The sequence below is a fragment of the Podarcis pityusensis genome (genome assembly GCF_964106645.2).
Source record: "Podarcis pityusensis genome assembly, chromosome: 10".
NCBI lineage: Eukaryota > Metazoa > Chordata > Lepidosauria > Squamata > Lacertidae > Podarcis > Podarcis pityusensis.
In genome coordinates, this window is record NC_138035.1 from 49599532 (window position 1) to 49622438 (window position 22907).

General features: G+C 43.0%; 1 long non-coding RNA gene across 1 annotated transcript in view; it reads left to right on the plus strand.

Moving 5' to 3' along the window:
* The first annotated feature begins 2663 nt into the window (after positions 1-2663).
* LOC308486080 overlaps positions 2664-22907 on the plus strand; it is a 234704-nt gene continuing 214460 nt past the window's right edge. The window contains exon 1 of the long non-coding RNA XR_013990925.1: positions 2664-2699. This is a non-coding gene — a long non-coding RNA (uncharacterized lncRNA). The remainder of the gene's footprint in view (positions 2700-22907) is intronic.

A 22907-nucleotide genomic window follows, 5' to 3' on the forward strand; every position in this document is an offset into this window, starting at 1 on the left:
AATTTGCACAATCTGTAAATCAGATCTTAGCTGCTCAGATGAGGGAATGTGTAATTATGTTAAGCAAGGAGCTATAGATTCCGATATGTTACATTTTAATCCTTGCAGGAATGAACATTTCTCAGATGAAGAATGAGATCTTGGATTTATACAGTGTGGCTCAAGGTTAGGAAAGGTTATGACTAATTGGGATGAATTAATATACCTCAAGCAAAGATGCACACAGTCCCTCCTGGACTCTGTCCACAGGTAAATGGGATGTGACAGTGATGTTAATCATTTAATTAATACCATGCATACAATTAGCAAATGAAGATTATCACTGGCAAATATTAATTACAAAGAGGGAAGATGCTGGTTCCTTCCACTGAAAGCTAACTATTTAACCCTATTTCACTGGTATTCCTTCGCTCATTTGTGATAATTCATTAACAAACTACTGGGAAGCAAGAGCTTAGCTCATTATTTGCATAATACCTTGATTATAGTTTGACCTCATCATATCCTTCATAGCACTTGTTTTGGCCGGAAGTGTCTATTTAAAGCACTTCCACATGAGGCTTCCCAAGCAGAAATGTACATATTTGAACTGGATGGAAGACTTCTCACTGGATGCAAATGGACCCTTGAGAGTTTACTGTTCCCTTATTGTTTTCACTAGAGATGTTTACATTGCAACAGCATCCAGATGCACTAACAAGCATTGCTACTGTGCATTAGTGTACATACATCCAGTGCTTTTTCCCTGGGGGGACGCAGGGGGACGCATACCCCTAAACATTTTGTGAATCTAAGTTTGGCCTCATTGAGGGGCAGTATTTCAATATGAGTAGGAAAATGAGAGTGCCCCTAAACAGTACTTTTTTCTGGGGGTACGCAGGGGTACGCATACCCCTAGACATGTTGTGAATCTTTGTACTTTTGTCCATTTACTGTATTTATTTTTCCCAATTTGAACTATAAAATGGTGATTTTCTTGAGACAAAATGAGAGTACCCCTAAACATTTTTAAAGAAAAAAATCACTGTCCCTAAACATTTTTTAAGAAAAAAAGTACTGCATATATCCATGCATACTATACCCACTAACTGTACAGTCTGCAGAGTTGTTTGTTTGTTTGTTTGTTTTGAAAGAATATTGGGCCCAGAGTAGGAAAGGAACCATGGATTATAGCCTGGCAAATCAGAAGAAGAAGAAGAGTTTGGATTTGATATCCCGCCTTTCACTCCCTTTAAGGAGTCTCAAAGCGGCTAACATTCTCCTTTCCCTTCTTCCCCCACAACAAACACTCTGTGAGGTGTGACTTCAAAGAAGTGTGACTAGCCCAAGGTCACCCAGCAGCTGCATGTGGAAGAGCAGGGAAGCAAACCCGGTTCCCCAGATTACGAGACTACCGCTCTTAACCACTACACCACACTGGCTCTCAAGCAGGGATAAAAATTCTTGCCACACAGAAAAATTAAGATGCTAGTCACAAAACTGGGTGAACTAGGCCACATTTATTTAAATATTTAAACTTGAAACCAATCTGCATAGGGGAACCAAGGTGTGGGATCTAACCAGTGCTTTCCTTCAAGAAAAACAGGTGCCGGAAACTCACAATGAAGTTCTCACAGTAAGTTTCTGGGTGACTTAGGGCAGCTCTGAACACATGCTGGTTTGACAACAGTTGTGTTCACCGCCCATGGAGGTGCTGAAAACTATGGTGAACTGTCTCCCTAGTTGGTTTGGCAGTCGCCCCTGGGGCTGGTACAGATCAAATAAATGCGCTTCCACCTCCCTCCCTCTCTTAGATTCAGCCAGATGGTTAGGGCAGCTCAGAAGGGCCCTCGTGCAAATGGGTGCATGTGCAACAGTAGAGGCCTGGTTGGAAAGCTTAAAGCCCATCACTGCTACATGGGAGATGGATTGAAGAAATGTGAATTGGCCTCGCCCCATAGCTTGACCAATCATGGCTAGGAGCGGCTAGGAGCTAGGTGGAGTCCTAGATCTTAAAAAAAGTTGACTTGCACAAGGTTGTCAGCTTCCATTTTGACTTGAAATGTTTGTTTTGGGCTTCTCAGAAGTACATAAAGGCAAGAAGCAGGTAGAGGGAGTGCCAATCTACAGTGGCGCCCACCTGAGAGGTGCCAGAACTGTGCTCCGGCGCACTCCGGTTGAAAGAAAGCACTGGATCTAACTAATAACTAAACTGAGGATAAGTCAGCCCTAGCAAGAGCAATGGGTATTGTTTGTTTGGTTCATTGGTTTATACCTTGCCTTTTCCCCTGACATGGAGGGGCTTGCAGATAAAACAGGGGGGGTCATGAAAAACATTGTCCTCTACATCTACCCTTAATTCCCACCCTTTGGGTTAATAGGGAAGCCTTTCTAGTCCATCTGCTCCTGGGGTTCCCACAACTCCAGGCAGGTGCTACAGATCAGCTCCAAAGGTGACTGGGAGCCAGTGTGGTGTAGTGGTTAAGAGCAGTAGCCTCGTAATCTGGGGAACCGGGTTTGTGTCTCCGCTCCTCCACATGCAGCTGCTGGGTGACCTTGGGCTAGTCATACTTCTTTGAAGTCTCTCAGCCCCACTCACCTCACAAAGTGTTTGTTGTGAGGGAGGGAGGGAAAGGAGAATGTTAGCCGCTTTGAGACTCCTTCAGGTAGTGATAAAGTGGGATATCAAATCCAAACTCTTCTTCTCTTCTTCTTCAAAGGTGCTCCCTATTCACCCATCAAGCACCACAGCCTGAAGGCAAGTCTCGGGACTGTTGGTGCCTAAAAGTGCTCCCCAAAACTCAACTACCTCGTAACTTCCTAGACCTACCTGCTGATGCTGCCAATCACCCTGTTTAATGACCACACCCACCAACACATCAGTATAGAGCAGGTGAAATAACCTGCCGTCAAAGTCAATCTGCTAGCGAGCAAAAAAATCCTACTTGCCCCCCTCCTCCAAAGACAACTGCCATGGCCTGTGCTGCCAAAAGATGGGTCCAATGAATGGTCAGTCCAGGAGAGGGGCATCAGCCCCACTTTCTCTTTGGCACCAGTGTTTTTTGATACAGAGGTGTTTTTTAGTCATCCTTCATCAATTGGAATACAGCTTTTCTCATTTTCTGAATATACCCATATTTTTCGCTCTATAAGACGCAGCAGACCATAAGACGCATCTAGTTTTTGGAGGAGGAAAACAAGGGGAAAAAAATCTGAATCTCAGAAGCCAGAACAACAAGAGGGATCGCTGTGCAGCGAAAGCAGCGATCCCTCTTGCTGTTCTGGCTTCCGGGATAGCTGCGCAGCCTGCATTCGCTCCATAAGACGCACACACATTTGCCCTTACTTTTTAGGAGGGGAAAAATGAGTCTTATAGAGCAAAAAATATGGTAATTTGGCAACTCAGCTGCAAGTGTAGAACAATATGCCTTTGCTCCCCTGTTTCGTTGTTGTTGTTTAGTCGTTTAGTCATACCCAACTCTCTGTGACCCCATGGACCAGAACACGCAAGGCACTCCTGTCTTCCACTGCCTCCCGCAGTTTGGTCAGACTCATGCTGGTAGCCTTGAGAATACTGTCCAACCATCTCGTCCTCTGTCGTCCCCTTCTCCTTGTGCCCTCCATCTTTTCCAACATCAGGGTCTTTTCCAGGGAGTCAGTTGTAAGCAAACAACTCTTAACTGAATGCTACATAGATTTCTTTTTCGTATATTTTTACTATGGGCAATCAAGACTATTAGCTCTGAAATTCCACTTTAATGGTAATTATTCCTAGAAATGACTTTGGTCCTATGTACACTTACTTAACAGTAAATCCATACAACACATAGAAACTTACTGCACAGTAACAATGCTTAGGATCAGGCTACATGGGATTTTTAATTTTTTTTAGTGTTTTTATATGATGTAGGATTTAGGCAGCCGCAAGCTGTTAATGCCTGCATGTTATTCGCTGTATAAGAAAACCTGAAATCAATTTAAATGTTCATTTAATTTTGTGTATTTGAGCATTTTGACAATACTGCAGAGAAAGTATTCTGCGTTTATGAAAACATTTGGGAACAGTTGTGCTTTAAATTGCTTTCTTTGTGACATTGTACAGGAAGATTGAACAGGGAGTTTCTGAAATATGTATTTGTTCGTTGTAATTGCACCTTAAATTAAAAGAGGAGGGAGCCTGTGGCTCGAGAATGTTGGGGATTGCACAATACAAATAGTGCTTAGTCTTGTTCATATATGAAAATTCAGAGTTGCTTCCTAACCTGAGAGCATAAATTTCCCGATTTACCCTATGCTAAAGATTTGAGTGTTGGCTTTTTACTTTCTTGTGGTTTTTCTAAGCTATTATTTGGTGGAGGTGATTTTTGTTGTGTTGGTTATTTTCTTCTGGAACAGGCAATAATCAATATGTCATGGGACATATAATTGATGTAACTACATTACTATTTTTGTTGTCAAAATAATTGCTCATTTAGGGTAAATTACATTTGGTCATTTTTTTTAAGGTTATTCTAGTGAAGTATAGTAAATTTCTCTTATAAATGTTGGTGTGTGGTGGGCAGAGAGGGAGGGATGAAAATATTTGATATTAGTAATAATAATAATAATAATAAACCATTGGTATAAAAAGTACTGGGATGTAGCCTTGGTTGAAAGTTGGCACATACATTAAAATTGGCTAGAGATCTAGCTTTGGATCAGAATGGTTTGATTTTGCAATGTATGTGGATAAGAAAACAAAGGATGTAATGCAGCTGTCTCAGTATGCAACTTTGTGGAAGTCATAGTTAATTTTTAATAACATTAAGAATAATATTGACATTTGTTACCTTTCTGCTGTCTTTTTTGTAGAGAACAATTCTTGTGTGATTCTTGCTCTGCATATTCGACTCTATAACTGAGTTTTTTATGTTTTAAGATATGTTCAGAATGTTATTTATGTTTCTATGGAATAAACACACAAATCAGTCAGGCCTGCATCCATAGCAGTAACCAGAAAGGGAATGACTGCTAGGAGGAGCTCAAAGAGAAGAAACCATGGTGCACCTATTGAGATTATTGATTTTATGCATGTGGAAGCCACTGGATGCACAAAACTGACTCCTGTATTGAAATAAAAATTCTCCAGTCCAAAAACCTGGTTCAAAGGCTTTACTCACAGAACTTAACTTCAAACGACTTAGAAACAAATAAAGTTACATTCACTTACTTGCATTAATCTTAACACTGCTCCCAGCATAAGACGTAAAAATTTAGTTGATCACCGACACCAAACAACAACATCAATTCCCTGTCCATTCATCATGCAGAATATTACGCCAACCATTTTCCTCAAGGCATCAGTAGATTTTGCCCCCTGCCCCCACCAGACCATTAAAGGCCAAGTCTATAAATGAGGGTCATCTGGGTTTGTATAATATAAACCTGGTTTTGATTAAAATAAGGCAAAGGCTAAATAGTAAGGCAGTTGCAGGTTGCAAGGTGCAAAACAATTTTTTCAAAGCAGAAATGCTTGCAACAATTTTTTCTACTTTGAGAAACTCCAGGCACATCTCCTTGAATAGACTGTTCTTGTGTTTGCTTTATTTTCATTTTACAACCCCTGTCTCATTCAAGCGCAACACATCTCTGAGAACAAAGTCACTCTTATGCCAGTGGATCCTGGCAAATCGGGAAAACCAAGAGAAAATTAGCACCTGGTCACACCATTGGCACAGTTTCATTGAACCACAAAAAGATAATCTATGCAAATATATGGACATTTGATTATTATACATGATGGATGCAATTCACAGAATTCAGCTTTTTTTAGCACAGAATTTTGAATGCACAGCCCTATGATGCTTTCCTCTAAAAATAATTATGTACGTACCCTTTTTTCCAACCGGAACTGAACTGGCTGTCGAATAATGCTACCTACAGTGCCGATGCTGCCGATTTTGTACAATCATATATCAAATTTCATATCAGAAGACTGAGAGAAGAGGTCAAAAGTTGGCAGAGGTCTGTGGTAGAAGGTGTCAAACACTCCATCCAGAATGCGTGTTTGTTTAATATAGATAGAGAGAGATTTTGTTTCAAATTAGATTTGACAATTTCTGAACCTGAAGGTCATTTCCTCTGCTGTTGACAGCTTTGTGGCAGAAAAATATCCAGCAGATGCATTTTTTTCTTGTCAGTGCATCACTGCAAGGGATGCAGGTATTGTTCACAACATCTAACGGCCATGCAGCAATTGAAGTTGCAAGTGTGAGTCAGCAATGGGCAATAGTGGTTTCAATATCCAACTGCAATGGATTCCTATGTACATTTTGAATATGATACAGACTTTGCATCAGCATCTATGTCAGGAATGTGCCAGCACTCAGCAAAGGTTTACAGCAGGCTTCCGAAAGCTGCCAGGAGCAGAGAAGCTTAGAGGTGAAGCCAGCTGAACAGCAGCTCGCTCCGTCCACCCCACCCCTAGGAATGCAGGTTGACAAGAGATTGGCCAGGAGTGAACTGGCACACCGCCACAGTTCGCCTGAAGAGCGATCAAGTGGGAAAGTACAGAGTGACAACTTGTCAGGGCAAGAGGAAGCTGGGGCTGAACCAATCAGCCCATGGTCTCGTAGACAGGGAGGGTTATGAGACAGGAAGCAGAGCAAGCGACGTAAACTACGTAAGTTCAATATCTTCTGTAGACACAGGAAGCGATCTTCAGAAGGGTCCTCTTGATTGATGGTGTCTGAAGCTCCGTTAGAGCTTTCCGCAGTTATCTGTTGCTTTTGCAATAAATCCTCCTTTTTAATTACCTACACGTACTGTGCTACCAAGCTGAGAACCTGGACTCCTTACAATCTAAATGGAAACACTTTCTATATTCCTGGTATTTTTCTTACCAGATAAGGAATAACGCTTTTTGTGCTGTATTTATTTCACAAAAGAAGAGCTCTGCTGGATTAGACCAAAGGTCCATCCATCTAGCATCCTGTTCCCTAAAGTGGTCAATAGATACTCTAGGAAGTTCTCAAGAAGGGTAAGAAAGCAAAAGCCTTTACCCATCATCACTAATCTGCAGCTGGTATTCAGATGCAATGCTGCCTCTGGTCCTAGAGGCAGCATAGAGTGGTACCTCGGGTTACAGACGCTTCAGGTTACAGACGCTTCAGGTTACAGGCTCTGCTAACCCAGAAATAGTACCTTGGGTTAAGAACTTTGCTTCAGGATGAGAACAGAAATCATGCGGCGGCGGCGCAGCGACAGTGGGAGGCCCCATTAGCTAAAGTGGTACCTCAGGTTAAGAACAGTTTCAGGTTAAGAACGGACCTCCAGAACCAATTAAGTTCTTAACCCGAGGTACCACTATATAGCCAATGACCATTGATATCCTCCATGAATTTGTCAAAACTCACGTGAACTCATCTACATTTGTGGCCAGCTCCACATATTGAAGAAGCAAATTTCATAGTGTATATATGCTGTATAAAGAAGTAATTATTTTGGCTGTCTTAAGTGTCCCATGATTCAGCTTCATGGGATGGCCTCAGGTTCTAGTCTTCTGAGAGAGGACCTCCAACTAGATATCTTGAGAAGAGTCCACAAGCAGAACATGAAGGCAATAACCCTTGCCCGTTCTTTCTCTCCTGCAACTGGTATTCAGCGGCATACTGTGTCCAGTATGTTCAACCTGTGCTTGGGCTTTACTACTTCCCAGATTTATTTTTATGTACGAAATAATGAACCATCATTACTATGTACAAGTATATTCATGATCATTTAATTATAATAATATTTCAATTGCAATCCCAATTATTTAATATGAAAATAGTAAATTTGTTTAATTAAACAAATGATCCATTATTTAATTATCTAATAAGTGTAGCATTGAATCGCATATGCTTATGTATTTTTGTTTGCCGTCTTGCATTTCATTCATTTTACATTAATCAGCAATAGCAATAAAACTATAATGAATTGTGTGCATACAGAAATACTTGGCTCTTTTATTAAAACCATTTCAGTGGTAGGTCATTATTATTATTAGGTTTCCAGTATGGTGTCAGTGAAGGAACTTCTCTGGCATGTGGATCTAAATGGAGAAAGTGCCCCAGTTCTGCAATACCACCAAGGATGTGTATTAAACACAATAACCAAGAGAGAATCACATAGGCGCACTGTATTGCTACACCAGGGATAACCAATGTGGGACTGCAAGTTCCATCAGCCACAACCAGCATTGCCAATGGTTAGGGATGCCTAGTCCAGCACCCTCTAGCCATGCTCTTCATGGTGGAATTTATTAGAGTCCGTTGAAAGAGTAGGAACTTATCAACTAGAGAAAAGCACTCCTCATTCTTTGCTAGACAGACCATGTGACATGGCACAATACATGCAAATGCCCACATTGTCGGGGCTAAAGTCAGACACAGGTCAGCAATAAAGGAAGCTATGTAAAATAACTAAGCAAGTATTATACATCACCCCAGAATTGGCCCTACTAAACATCTTCCAAGACAACAATGCCCATTTACACCACAAAGCACTCATAACCCACCTACTTTCAGCAGCCAGAAACACCATAACCAGACACTGGAGAGACCTGTCAGGAGTAAGCATGAACCAGTCGTACCAAATAGTATGGGAAACAGCCCGACTAGAAAAAATAACCAATAAACTGAAACTGACACAGGGACAAACAGAAGAAGACGCCTTTACCCCGGTATGGCTTCCCTTTATCACATACACAGCCCAACAAGACAATGACAATAATCCACCAACAGCATACAAATCAATATGGCTAACCTGATCCAAAACACCCACCCACCCCACTCACACACGAAAACAAAGATCACCACAGCCAATCACAAACAAACAACCACACCCTAGGCCAACCCCAACCTCTCTCACCACCAAAGGAAGACAAGTGAACAGTACAAGCAACGCTGACACCAAACCCTACATACATTAAGCATAATAGAAACATCGCCACCCGACCCCACCCCCACCCATTTCCCCCCCTCCACCCATTCCCCACCCAACAAATGAAACTGATTTGTAAAAATGTTACATGGAAAAAATACGAGAGACATTACACATACTTCTGTAAAACAACAAAATCTTTAATTTTAAAAAAAGCAATAAAGGAAGCAGATATCTGTTGTCAGTAAAGTTAACTCTTTATTCAAGGAAACAAACATGCAACTTGGCCCAGTGACTTAGCGTGGGTTGCCAGCACTGGGGAAAGCTGGGGGGAGGGAGGGAGGGAGGGAAACAGACAGAGTACGCATGTGCATTCAACTGCCTAATGGCATCCGCGTCACCCAGGAGATCTGAGCCACAGAGATAAGAAAAAAAGACTTGTTCCGTTGACTGGAGAGGTCACTTCCTGGTTTGCATGGAGAAGCCATTTCAGTGGAGCCCAGTGACGGAAGTGCACAGCTGTATTGAGGCAGTGCCAGGTGTAGAAATTTTGCACCCCTAAGAATTTTGCACCTGGGGTAACTACCCCTGTGGCCCCTTCCATGCTACACCACAGAGTCGTCCTAGTGGTCTCAGCAACACTTCCCAGTAGGTCTTGCCCCTGTGGAGTAGCATCTAGCACTTCCTCTCAATCTTCTTCCTCTGACCTCTCCTTGGTGTCCCACCATCCATCCCCTGGCTCTGAGCCTTCCTCCTCTAGGGTTTCCTTTGGAGGTTCCCTGGCTGGTGCCTCCCACCAGTCCTCTTCGTCCAGCCAGACAATGACACACATGCACTCTTGGTCCAGGCTTTCTGCATATTTGACAATGCAGTTGGACAACTTGTATTGCATATATGAAGAATACAGTAAATAATATGAATATGCAATAGGGTGTGATTCTTTGAGAATGATGCAACAGGCTTCAAACAGCATATGTACAGAATCAATAAAATTTTATTTATCAGTTTAAAGTATTTATAAGCCGCCTTTCAGGACAAAGCTCCCTCAAGGCAGCATACAAAAGGTTACTAGTGTCATATGCATTGAATGAATATCATGCTTAAAAATAATTGGTGCCCTCATTGATTTTTCCCATCCTCCTATGATCCATTGAGTGGTACCTCAGGTTACATATGCTTCAGGTTACATATGCTTCAGGTTACAGACTCCGCTAACCCAGAAATAGTGCTTCAGGTTAAGAATGTTGCTTCAGGATGAGAACAGAAATCATGCTCTGGCGGCACAGCTGCCGCAAGAAGCCCCATTAGCTAAAGTGGTGCTTCAGGTTAAGAACAGTTTCAGGTTAAGAACGGACCTCTGGAACGAATTAAGTACTTAACCCAAGGTACCACTATATTGTCATTGATATCCCGTCCCAACTCCACCGCCTGCCTCAATCTGTGACACTTATTTTTTTTGATGATGAAAATATTTTTTTAATCTGAATGGTACAAGGTTAGGCTGTCTTGACCTTCTGCTCTGTAAAGCCCTTCACATGCTTTGCAATCTAAAACCAAAGGAACAGATCACAATACATAACATTCCACTATCACAAGGTTAAGACAAATTTTATTGTGGTTGCAGCAACGGAATTACTTCTCTAGATCAACAAGATATTATTTACAGAGAAATCCACTGTTATGCTCTCTTGGGTCACTTTTGGGAAAGCTCATTAGTTAGTGGTTTCCTATTTATTTTTCTCTTGTTCTTCATTACTTTTGCCCCTATGAGTAATGTTGTATGTTTATCAACAATAAATTTTATTTCCCTCATGTCAGCCTGGTTACAAAGCTGATACAAATCTCATAAAGCTTTCTTACCACTCAATGTACATTCATTACTCTTCCAATCTTTGTGTCACCAGCTCTCTGTTTAGCTAGTTTACAGTCAGTTCATGAAATTCATGCAAAATTGAAATAAAAAAGCAGACCAAAAACATGCAGGTATCCCAGCAGATTGATATGGCCCTTTTCTCACCGAACAATGTTGCCTTTTAACATACCTGCTTGGAAATCCTGTTGTAAGGTAGATAAATCATCAGAATGAACTGTTTGAAAGGACCTTCATCACTTAGTGGTGTCTTTCGGGTGCTGATGGACAAACAGGCCTAGCAAACTCTTTGTTGGTCACAACAATGAGAAGGAAACCTAATTTGCATGGAGTAGAAAGATCCAGAGACAGAGGCAAGTTGAAGCATGGTCTGGGCAATCTGGGCAAATAATGGATAAAGCAAAGAATCAACATTTCTGTTTTGAGTCAAGGAGGAGGTTTGACCTGTACATTAGAGGTGAAGCACCTGTGGTCCTCTAGCTACTATTGAGCTACAGTTCTCATCATCCTTGAAAACTGACCAAGCTGGCTGGGGCTGATGGGAGTGGAGTCCAACAACATCTGGAAGGACATACCTATCCTATTCCAGCTGCACCTTCTGACAGAAATCAGAGCCTGTGACATTGCCCATTCTGGCCTATGAGATGTTCAGGCATCTCTTGTTGATTGGCCTTAAGTTAAAGAATTTTAACTATTGCTTTAATCATCAGGCATCTGACTGGACTGTGTTCCTGGTGATTCCAAATTGCACAGAAGTTTACACTTGGCAGAATGAAGCAGAAAACTCAACTTGGTATTTACAAAAAAATATTTTGAGAGAAATTATATTTAATGATCACTTATAAACAGTATCATTCAAAATAAACAAGAAAGCATTAAATCCTGAGGGAGAACTGTCTCTTAAGAGACTGTATGACATGCTGAAAGGCATTGGGAGACGACAGCCCTATAACCATTGTTTAATGGGCTCATTTCTAATCCTATCAGCCTTTCAGTTTATTTTTGTTGATTCAGTGCATTGATAGTTCTTGTTTTCAGTAGATAATTACCTCTGGTTTATTTCTGTCTCGCCTTCCCCTCTATCTTATTGATATTTTTCACTCACAACTATTTCTGAAATGCAAAGCTAGCTTTAATACTCCAAAAAAAGTACTAGCGGAGTCATAACTCACCCTTCATTAATAAACACATTATGGGCCTCTAACTCAGTTTTCTCTCCTCGTTATTAGTAATAGCTCAAGGGCAATGCAGTCAGAATGTAAGCAATCTATCTTCAGGTTCCCCCCTCCCACACCCACCGCCTTGCTTTGATGGTGATGATGAGGCACACAAAGTCCCTCATCTCGTTTGCATGTGAAAGGACACGGTTGGCAGGTGGCTGGGTGAAGATCAGAAACCACCTCTTCTCATGTCAGCAAGGGCAAACGCTTCTCACCGACATGAATCGGCAATAAGAATCCTATTAAATGCAATTAAAGAACCCTTTAGTCTCTCTTTTCAATAACTTCCAGGACCCTCCTTTGTAAGCTACAACGTGGGTCTGATATTTCTCATTGTCTCAGTTTGTCAAACCCCATCTAGACTCCTGGCACCCTTCATTCCTTTCGGCGCATCACAATGTAGGGTGGAAATCTTCAAGGAATCTTGGAGCGACACAGGCAAACACCCATACTTTCGGATTTGGGATTGTATTGATAGGGCTCGCACCTTCTTCTGTTTTGCAGAACGGAACAAAAGCATTTCAATTATGCATGGAAGCTTAAGAAAATGCCATTTGCTACAAAAGTGCTTTATATTATTAAAGCCTTGTAGAATTATTACCGTACATCGTTTTATTATGTAGCTCATTTTAAATGGGGCAGAATATTTTAATGGCCTAAGAAAAGTAATAGTTTCTAGCTTAAAACTGGAGATACATCTGTAATTTTTCCCCATTAAATATGCATGCATGATTTTCAGGCCCATTTAACTAATGTGTGTTGGAAAGTCTTTATAAGAGTAAACGCAACAAACCTCAGTCAAGATAGAAATATATAAAGTGTGATTAATGGCAGCTCCGGGGTTTTTCTTTTTCTTTTCCTATTCTGTTGAAAATTTGAATTTTGAAGTATGAATCACTTTAGGTAGGTAGGCTCAATATTACCATGCAGTTTTAACAAAGCTGCATCCATTAGAGACTAGGTACAGAATTGAAAATTATGCTGAAGAATTAAACTGTCAAAACATCATAAACTACTCACAATGTATTTACCAAAAGCGGAATAAAAGAAGAATGTAACAGCTCTTTGAATTGCCTGGAAAAGCAATCAGAAATTGGATATCAGCTGCTATGAAGCTGCATTTTAATGTATGCATTTCTCAAGTTGAAGGGATGGATTTGAGAAGCAATGTTCCCAAAGGAAAAAGTTTTCGTCCTTTAAGAACCAGCAACACAAAATTCCTCAGGGTGCAGTCAAGCCCCATCTGCACTGTACATTCAAAGCAGTATCATACCACTTTAAACAGGCATGGCTTCCCCCAATGAATCATGGGAACTGCAGTTTGTTTTTAGGAGAGCCCTATTCCCCTCCCAGAGCCACAATTCTCAGTGTGGTTTAACAATCAATCCATTTTCCCAGGGAACTCTGAGAGCTACAGTTTTCCATACCAAAACAGGTGTTCTGCTGTCACTACATAATCACTCCAAATGGTCCAGATGGGTTACATATTCAGAAGCTGGGTTGCTTGAGACTCTCTTGAATTCTGCATACGATGAATCTGCATGTATATGCCACTCATTTTAGGCTATATGAAGTGGTCCCTGATTCTTTTATTTCTTTCTGTCTTGAAAAAAAGGTTGGCATAAATCTGTTCACATTAGAAGAGCCCAGTTTGTAGTAGAACAGGGATCCCTTTTGATTTTTGAATGACTTGACAGCTTGTTATCAAGCTGATATTTAACAGTTGATATTTAAATTTTATTTCAGAAGTTCTGATTGTTAGGATATTTCCATTCCACCTTAAAAGGGAGCAGGCTTTGTGAGTCAGAGTCTGCGTATTTCCTGTTTCACAGGATGTTTCTGTTGTGTCTTTTGTTTTCGCTCTGTGTCGTAGACACTGAAGCAGGCAGTCATGTTTTTCTTTGTTCTGATCAACGCTGAATAAAACTTGTAAATAATGCTCTCCTGAGTGCGACTTTGGCTGTGCATTATCTGCTAACAGAGTGTGCATTGGCTCTAGAATGTGGTAAGCTATTTCTGGAGCTCATGTCACTAATTGCTGATACTGCATGCCTACGGGAGATCGATGGATCGTCCAGACACGGCTTGGGGCCATGATGGACTTTATCTCCCTGGCAGTATCCCAACAACAGGTTTCGGGCCCAGATTCACGGCACTTACAGGAGAGTAAGACTGCGACAGACTGCTGAGAGGTATGTGGAGGAAAAGCGAAAGTGAGGCTTTTCGTTGCCGTGGCAAAATCTCTTTGATGTCCGGCTGGCCTAATTGGTCTGGAAGCTGCGCCAGAGGCTTCGTGATTTATGAGCTGCCAAGATAAGAAGTTTTTGAAGGCATAAAGGCTCACGGCTCAAGTAAAACCCTGGAATGGAGTTTTTCCAAGCCTCAGATGATGGCACTAAGTGCCCAAAGTTAAATCGGCACAATTATGAGACCTGGGCTGTGTGGTGTGAGAGTTTGCTGTGTCAGTTTGGAGTGCGGCATACTGTGTCTGAAGCCCCTCCAGTTCCTCTGACAGATATATGGAAGGCCGAAAATTCGAAGGCCATAGACGTAATAGTCTTGTCCGTCTGAATGAAAACAAGGCTTTGTTTGCTGGCACAGCTTCACCAAAGGCCAAAGGCAAGTTTGATGGCCAGGAGCAGGGGGGCAAGCAGCAAAAGCCCACGCCGGTGGAAAACAAGGTTTTGCTTGCTGAAAAAGCTGCTCCAGAGGCCAAGGCCAGGTTTATTATTGATTCTGGATGCACCCGCCATGTAACAAAAGACCGGCATCTCTTTATCTCCTTCAAACCTCAAGATGGTGAGATCCACCTGGCTGACGGAAACACGATGCGAATCGCAGGAGAAGGGACTGTGAAACTGGCAAGTCTGCACACTACCATCAAAGATGTACTATATGTTCCAGGTGCTGTAGACAATTTGCTCAGTGTCCCACAGCTGACTGGGCATGGCTTTGAGATTTCCTTCAAGAGGAGCGTTTGTGTCAACAGAAAAGGCAAAGAGGACATTTTGCATGCAAAGTTTATAGATGGATTGTTCTTATGATGTTCTTATAACTTATGATGACAATGTGGTTGCTATGTCTAATGTTGATTCTTGTTGTGTTGCACAAACTAACAAAGTTCTTCATGCAGGATGCATTCATGATGCACACAGAAGATTTTGTCACATGTCTTGGCAGGCGCTGGCCAAGATGCCTAAGTTGGTTGAGGGTTTGAACATCAAACCCTGTAAGTTTCACATGAAATGTGTATCTTGTGCAGAGAACAAGGTGAAGGTTGTTCCAAAAGGCAAGGAGTCTAGCAGGCAGGCTTCCAAACTCTACCAGCTAGTCCACGCAGACCTGGTTGGTCCGCTTGCGCCCTCTTTGGGTGGAGCAAGGTACTTCATGGTTCTAATTGATTCTTTTTCTAGGTACATTCATGTGTTTATGCTCGAGCAGAAATCGCAAGCGTTTCCGAAGTTCAAGGCATTCTGTGCTTGGTTGGAGAATGTTCACGGTAAATGTATTGGCTGTCTCTTTACTGATCGGGGCGGGGAGTTCACTTCTCAGCAGTTTGAAGCTTTCCTGACTGAGAAGGGAATCCAGCATGATTTGTCAACGCCTAGATCGCCATGGATGAATGGACTTGCGGAGCGAGCAAATCAAACGTTGCTGCAAGGAATGAAAACATTGTTGCATGATGCCAATCTCCCTGATAAGTATTGGGGGGAGGCTCTGTCGACTTTTGTTTACACTTTTAATCGCAGATTGTCATCACCTATTGGTTGTACCCCCTATGAGAAGATGTTTGGTAAGAAACCTTGCGTCAAGCACATGAGAATCTTTGGTTCTGACATGTGGGTACACACCCCACAAAGCAACAAGCTTGGGAAGTGTGGGGCACATGGTTTGTTCATGGGGTACGAAAAAGGTGCATACAGGGTATGGATGACTGACTCTAAGTCCATTAAGTTCACAAAAAGTGTTGAGTACAATCCTAAGTGGGGGGAAAATGTGGGAATTTTCCAGAGTTACCCAGAGGAGGATGAAGGTGATGTGAAAAAAGCAGATGATGTTGAGGAAGCTGAGGAAGCTGAGGATGATGATGATGATGATCAGAGTTCAGATTCCAGTTCAGTGGGCGGTGCTGCTGCTGGTGTCAGTGACAGTGATGACACAGCAGACTACAAGAGCGCAAAGGCCTCAGTCAGACCATCTGATGCGTCTGACAATGAACTGGAAGAACCACTGTTCACCATTGGTCACTTTTCTCCTAAGAAGGAGGAGATGAGTCCAGAAGACTTGCGTCTAGTACGCAGGTCTGAAAGGGCGACGAAGGGCAAACCTCCAAAGAGATTTGCTGATGAGTTTGCTAAGACAGCAATTGCTGTTCTTAGTAGCTCAGAGAAGGTATGGGAACCTTCAAGCTTCAAAGAGGTTCAGGAGTTAACCTCTAAAGATGCTGAGCCTTGGCTAAATGCTATGAAGGCTGAAGTTGATTCCTTGAACAGGAACCAAACTTGGGAACTGGTACCGGTAGTCCCAGGAATGAGACTGGTTGGCAGCAAATGGGTCTTCAAGGCCAAGACAGACCAGAATGGCAAGGTTGTCAGACACAAAGCCAGATTGGTTGCCAGAGGTTTTTCACAGGTACCAGGACAGGATTACCACGAGACCTACTCACCCACCGTCAAATATGAGAGCATTCGGCTGATGCTCAAGATAGCTGCAGAAGAGAAACTGCATGTTTCCCATCATGACATTAATACAGCTTTTTTGTACGGGATTTTGGAGGAGGAGCTGTTTATGCTTCCACCTGATGGGATGCAGATACAGAAGGGGATGGTCTGTAAACTGCGGAAATCCTTATATGGTCTCAAGCAGAGTGCCAGGTGTTGGAACACAAAACTCACTGAGACATTGCTTTCTCTAGGTTTTCACCAGGGCAAAGTTGATCCATGTGTGTTTGTCAAGGAGGAGGGGCAAAACAAACTGTATTGTTTATGTTTTGTTGATGATCTTCTGATGTTTTGGAAGAATCAGGCTTTGTACCAAAGCACCCTAGCTCAGCTGAAGGAGCACTTTGACATGAAGGATCTTGGTGAGGTATCCAACTATCTTTCTCTGCAGGTGGAGAGGGACCAAGCAGGTAATTGTCTGGTACACCAAACACAGAAAATTGCTGATGTATTAACCAGGTTGAATTTGGTTGATGCAAACCCAGCAGACACACCGATGGTGACAGGTTACCAGGTAGATAGTACGGCTAAAGCGTTTTCTGACACAACGCTGTACAGATGCATTCTAGGCAAGTTGAATTTCATTGCTAGATGCTCAAGACCTGACATAGCTGTAAGCTGTAACCTGCTTAGCAGACATGCCAACAATCCTACTGTTCAGGATTGGAAAGCTCTGAAGCGCATAGCCCGCTATTTGAAAGGGACTTTGCACTACAGGCCGAGGTTCACCAGTCAGAAGACTGGAGGTCTTGAAATCTTTGCAGATGCAAGTTTTGGAAGTGACACCACGGATGGTACAAGCACTTCTGGAGTATGCTACATGTACAACCACTGTCTGTTTGACCGGCTGTGCAAGAAGCAGACGACTGTGAGCCTAAGTTCCTGTGAAGCAGAACTCAATGCTCTGTCATTTTCACTCATGGATTGTGAATGGTTGATGCAACTGTTTAAGGACATCAGAGTTTCTGTGAAATGTCCTGTACAAGTGTATCAAGACAATAGATCCTGTTTGGCTTTGCTGAACTCAGAGAGTTGCAAGCAAAGAACCAAGTACTTGCAGATTAAGTTACATCGTGCAAGAGAGTGTATTGAGAAAGGACTCATTCAGGTGTCCTACATGGCAGGAAATGAAATTCCTGCTGATCTGTTGTCTAAGGTTGTTAACAGAGAACAACTTAAGGTTTATGTACAGAAGTTGCAATTGGGTTGAACCACAGGTACTACAGGTTACACGGAAAGGGGGAGGATGTTAGGATATTTCCGTTCCACCTTAAAAGGGAGCAGGCTTTGTGAGTCAGAGTCTGCATATTTCCTGTTTCACAGGATGTTTCTGTTGTGTCTTTTGTTTTCGCTCTGTGTCGTAGACACTGAAGCAGGCAGTCATGTTTTTCTTTGTTCTGATCAACGCTGAATAAAACTTGTAAATAATGCTCTCCTGAGTGCGACTTTGGCTGTGCATTATCTGCTAACAGAGTGTGCATTGGCTCTGGAATGTGGTAGGCTATTTCTGGAGCTCATGTCGCTAATTGCTGATACTGCGTGCCTACAGGAGATCAATGGATCGTCCGGACACGGCTTGGGGCCATGATGGACTTTATCTCCCTGGCAGTATCCCAACACTGATATGTTGCCATTTTATTGTGCTGTTAGTAATCTGATCTTTATTTGTTGCTATTTATTTGTTTTTCTTCTGCCACACCACGAGAACTATGATAACTTTAGACTGGAAATAAATAATGAACTTAAAGGGATAAACTCAGGACAAACCTTTTCTTACACTGTGGAAAATCATTTGTTTTATTTATGTTTCTCAAACTGGTAGTTCTTTGGAAATATTTGTTGGCTGAAATTTGTTAGGACAATCGTGAAAATAAAAAGGGCCATCATTTTGGTTGCAATCCTTAGAGGCACTTGCTTTAAACTAGGAGTAGCCAACAAGGAACCATCCAAATGTTTCAGACTATAACTCCTTTCAGACCCAGCCAGCATGGCCAATGGCCTGGGATGATGGGAATTGTGGCGTACAAGTCCACCATCTTGACTACCCCTTCCTTAAACAGTCATTGTTATTTTCTTACTAACATCTCCAAGTTACGGTACTTAGGGCATGGATATTTGTTTTATTATTAATTCAGGAGTATTTTGTACCCCACCTATTAACCAAAGTTCTTGAGGTGGCTTACAATGTGTTAAAAATACAGCAAAACAAGCAACAGTATTACCACAGGGCAAAGGCTATATAAATTTATCCCCAATTTATCCAGTGTCTTAGCAACAACTTTGCAGCTGAATCTTCCCACCTAGAACTGAAGTTGAAGAGGTATTAGTTCTGGGACGGGGAGCTGGATCCAGCCATTTTATCTTGTCCTCCTCCACCCCCATAGGCAGGTGGGCAATCACTTGACATCACACCTATGTCAGATGATCAATTTCCAATGACCAGCTACATCTTGCATACCCTGGTTCACACCAGATACGTCTTTTTCTGCCCCACACCTTACATTATATATGACATTATAAATATGACATCTACATCACTATGTTAGCCCCTCACAGCCCAGGAATGCCTTACTTTCCTTAACATGATGGCAGCAATTGCTGTTTTTCTGTATAACTATAAGCTAGTTGTGTGTCGAGACCCCAGACCTCCCCCTCGTTGATGAATATGACACAAGGACACAGATATTAGGTTAATGTTATTGGGCAAATTTAGGCCACAACTTTATTGGTTACAGAATGTGAGCGGTATTGGCTTAGGCATTGGAATTGACCCGACTATATCTGACTCCTGCCTGTCATGCAGGGAGTCCAGTAAGGGTCAACCACCGGTAGGGGGAGCCCCATTGATGCAAACCAACTCAAGCTCCCCCTGGGTTCCCGACAGGGTTGTGGCATGGCCCTAGCCCAGCCCCAGACTTCGGACAAGATCCACACCCCCAGATTCCTTTAACGGAAAACCCTTAAGCTTGGAGGGGCAGGTGATGGCCACACCTCCCCTCCTCCATCAAAAGATCAACCAATGCCTAACCGCAAAACCTTACCAAGTTGTGACGATTGCTACGAGGTAGGCGAAAACCAAATGGCCCGTGCCAGTTTGCCAAGTGGAAAAAACTCCTCAGTTTAAATGGGGCCTGGCCATGCCCCCCCAGCCAGCGGATTAGCTGGCAGGCGAATGACATGGCTGGGAACCTCTGGGGGATGCGGGACTTCGTCCCCCCGGCCCGAGGAGGGGAGTGGGTGGCTATGTGGTCCACCACAACTCCTCCCCACTGTGAAGTGGAGCGGATATGTTATCACATTAAAAATATTCTGTCTGACACAACATGGAGCCAAGTCACATAGCTTCTGAGCTTCAGGTAGCTACTTTTTCCTCCAAGAGAGATGACTGGAGAATCAAAGGCCTCAAGAGGTACTAAGGTGTTGAGGAAGGATTCTATGCCTGAAATTGGGCTTTAGCAGCTTCTTTCAACAAACTGTCTCTTAGCACCTAATGAGGCAATCTCTTCTGTTGTTTCCTCAACTCAGTAGCTCTGGGCCACATTTTTCTTCCCACACCATTCAACAGCCTACAGTAGCTTCCTGTTTGTGGTGAATGGGTCGTCTGCCATGTTCGTCATACAGCTGCCTTCACCAATAGAGCATAGCAGCCATTATCAATCCAGCACTCATCATCAGTCCCAAAAGAAAGGATGGGGGCTGTTTTTGGCAGGGACACAGCAAATACAGTGGTACCTCGCAAGACGAATGCCTCGCAAGACAAAAAACTCGCTAGACGAAAGGGTTTTTTGTTTTTTGAGCTGCTTCGCAAGACGATTTTCGCTATGGGCTTGCTTCGCAAGACAGAAACGTCTTGCAAGTTTGTTTCCTTTTTCTTAACACTGTTAATACAGTTGCGACTTGACTTCGAGGAGCAACTCATAGAACGTGGTGTGGTAGCCGTTTTTGAGGTTTTTAAAGACTTTGGTGATTTTTGAAGCTTTTCCAAAACTTTCCCGACACCGTGCTTCGCAAGACGAAAAAAATCGCAAGACGACAAAACTCGCGGAACAAATTAATTTCGTCCTGCGAGGCACCACTGTAACTACAATGGATCCCATTTTTTCAGCCAGCCAAGAATGGGTTAAAAAGAAGCAACTTTTCTAACGGCGGTTTCCAAATAATATTTGAGAGAATTGAGTTTTCAAAAGAAACAGTTCAGTTAAATTGTCATGGGAAAGTCGAGCCTCTGAAAAAGTACATTGATCAAATAATGCAACATTTCTTCCAGACAAACTTTATGACTTATTGCAATAGCAATAAATGTGTAGCAGAGTCTGTAGGAAGGGTGGCTGAATGACATTGCAAGTTGGCATAGCTGGTTCTGGTGGAACAGCAAGTGTGCTGAAGAGGCCGGTTCAAAGACTGGAAGCAGTGGCATCACCGTCCGAAATGGCACTGTGACAATGCACAGAACTGTTGCGTGCTGAGGTCCACCAAAACACCCCCACCCCAATAACTCACACATCACACAGAAATTTTTGTTTAAGGTTTTTGACATAATTTTGGCCACAACTTTATTAACATACATGGATGTGAGTGGTTGCTTAGGCATTGGTTAGGACTATTTGTCCCCCTGCCTTGGGGACAGAACTGACTTCCGGATTCCAGCGAAAGTCAGTGAGGGGAAACAATATTGGGCAGAACTGGAGCTGCGACACAGGCCCTCAGCTTCACCCCGCATGCTCCCAGGGGCTTACGCGGCCCAAACCCAATTCCAGGGGTTTGGACGAAAGGATGGCAAGCCCCTGAATTCCTTGAATGGAATTCCCTTGCAGCAGCAGCATTGGAGGGGCAGGCCCAGCCAATCCTTACCCCTCCTCCAACCAATTTTAACCAATGCCTAACCGCCAACCTTACAAGTTGTGATGATTTGCTATGCAGTAGGCAAAAACCAAATGGCCCCAGCCAATCTGCCAGATGGACAAAATTCCTACCAGGCCCCTGCCCAACGGCAGACGACCCCATGACAGGCATAGCAAGATCAACGCTCAAGCCCAAATCAAGGGAGGGCAGGCGGGTGATCCGGTGCACACAGCGAAAGAGAAAGCAGATCGCTGTGAGCGCTGCTTAAATAACCTCTGTTCCCACCCCCAAATTGGCAACATCAACTTTACCCCAGCAACTCGGGCTACCAATCCTTGCCAGGCCCATCCATCCCAAGCTGCCTGGCAACAGCGGGGTGTCTTGTCTGGCCCCAACCGCAACATGTGCTCTCTTTTAATGAGAACACGCTTTACCTTGCACAGAAATAGGAGGACAGATGAAATGTCAGGAAAGTGACAAGGTTAAAAACAGGAAACAGCTCACTTACACGTGCCATCATAAATTGGTTGCTAGATACATAGAGACAAGCCCTACATCAGGCTTCCTCAAACTCGGCCCTCCAGATGTTTTGAGACTACAGTTCCCATCATCCCTGACCACTGGTCCTGCTAGCTAGGGATCATGGGAGTTGTAGGACAAAAACATCTGGAGGGCAGAATTTGAGGAAGCCTGCCCTCCATATCCAATTCACAGTATATTAAGCTCCTAAAAGCAACAGGCAGAAAAGAAAGACAGCATTGCTGGAGCTACATCAACACTCCAAACTCCTGGCCAGCCAAATGGACAGATTACTGGCCCAGCTAGTCCCTGGATTACAGTCAAAGCATGTCAGGGGTCAGGCCCCTCTTCCCTTTTATTATCTGACTCAAGGCTTCTCTTCCCTGGTGGGTACTTTCTGCATTGAGCCACCTCAAGCTTCAGAAACAGATTTCCTGGCACTGCCAGCATCAAAATTTGCAGCTGACATGCACAGGTATCAAGAAATGCCTGAAAATGGCCACCCTGTACAGTGCACCAGGTTGAGTTTGCTGTAAAGAAAAGCATTTCCAAAAGTTAGACTCCTCTCAACTCCACTAACCAGTGACTATCTTGAAAGCAGCCAAGGGACATAGCCAATGGAGTCGTCCCCTTTCAAAAATGACTTCTACTTTTACAACAGAACTTCCCCTCCATCTCCATTCCCCTTGCTCCCCACTCCCTCCGCAGATCTGTTCTGGAGGGTTGTGGGGAAATCCAGAATGGAATTGGAAGCAAACATCCTTGCACAGATGAGATGACTTTGTTGGATACAATACGTTTCTTGAAAATAAAGAACATGAGTTGCCTTGAGACAGTGGTACAGTTAGGTCATGT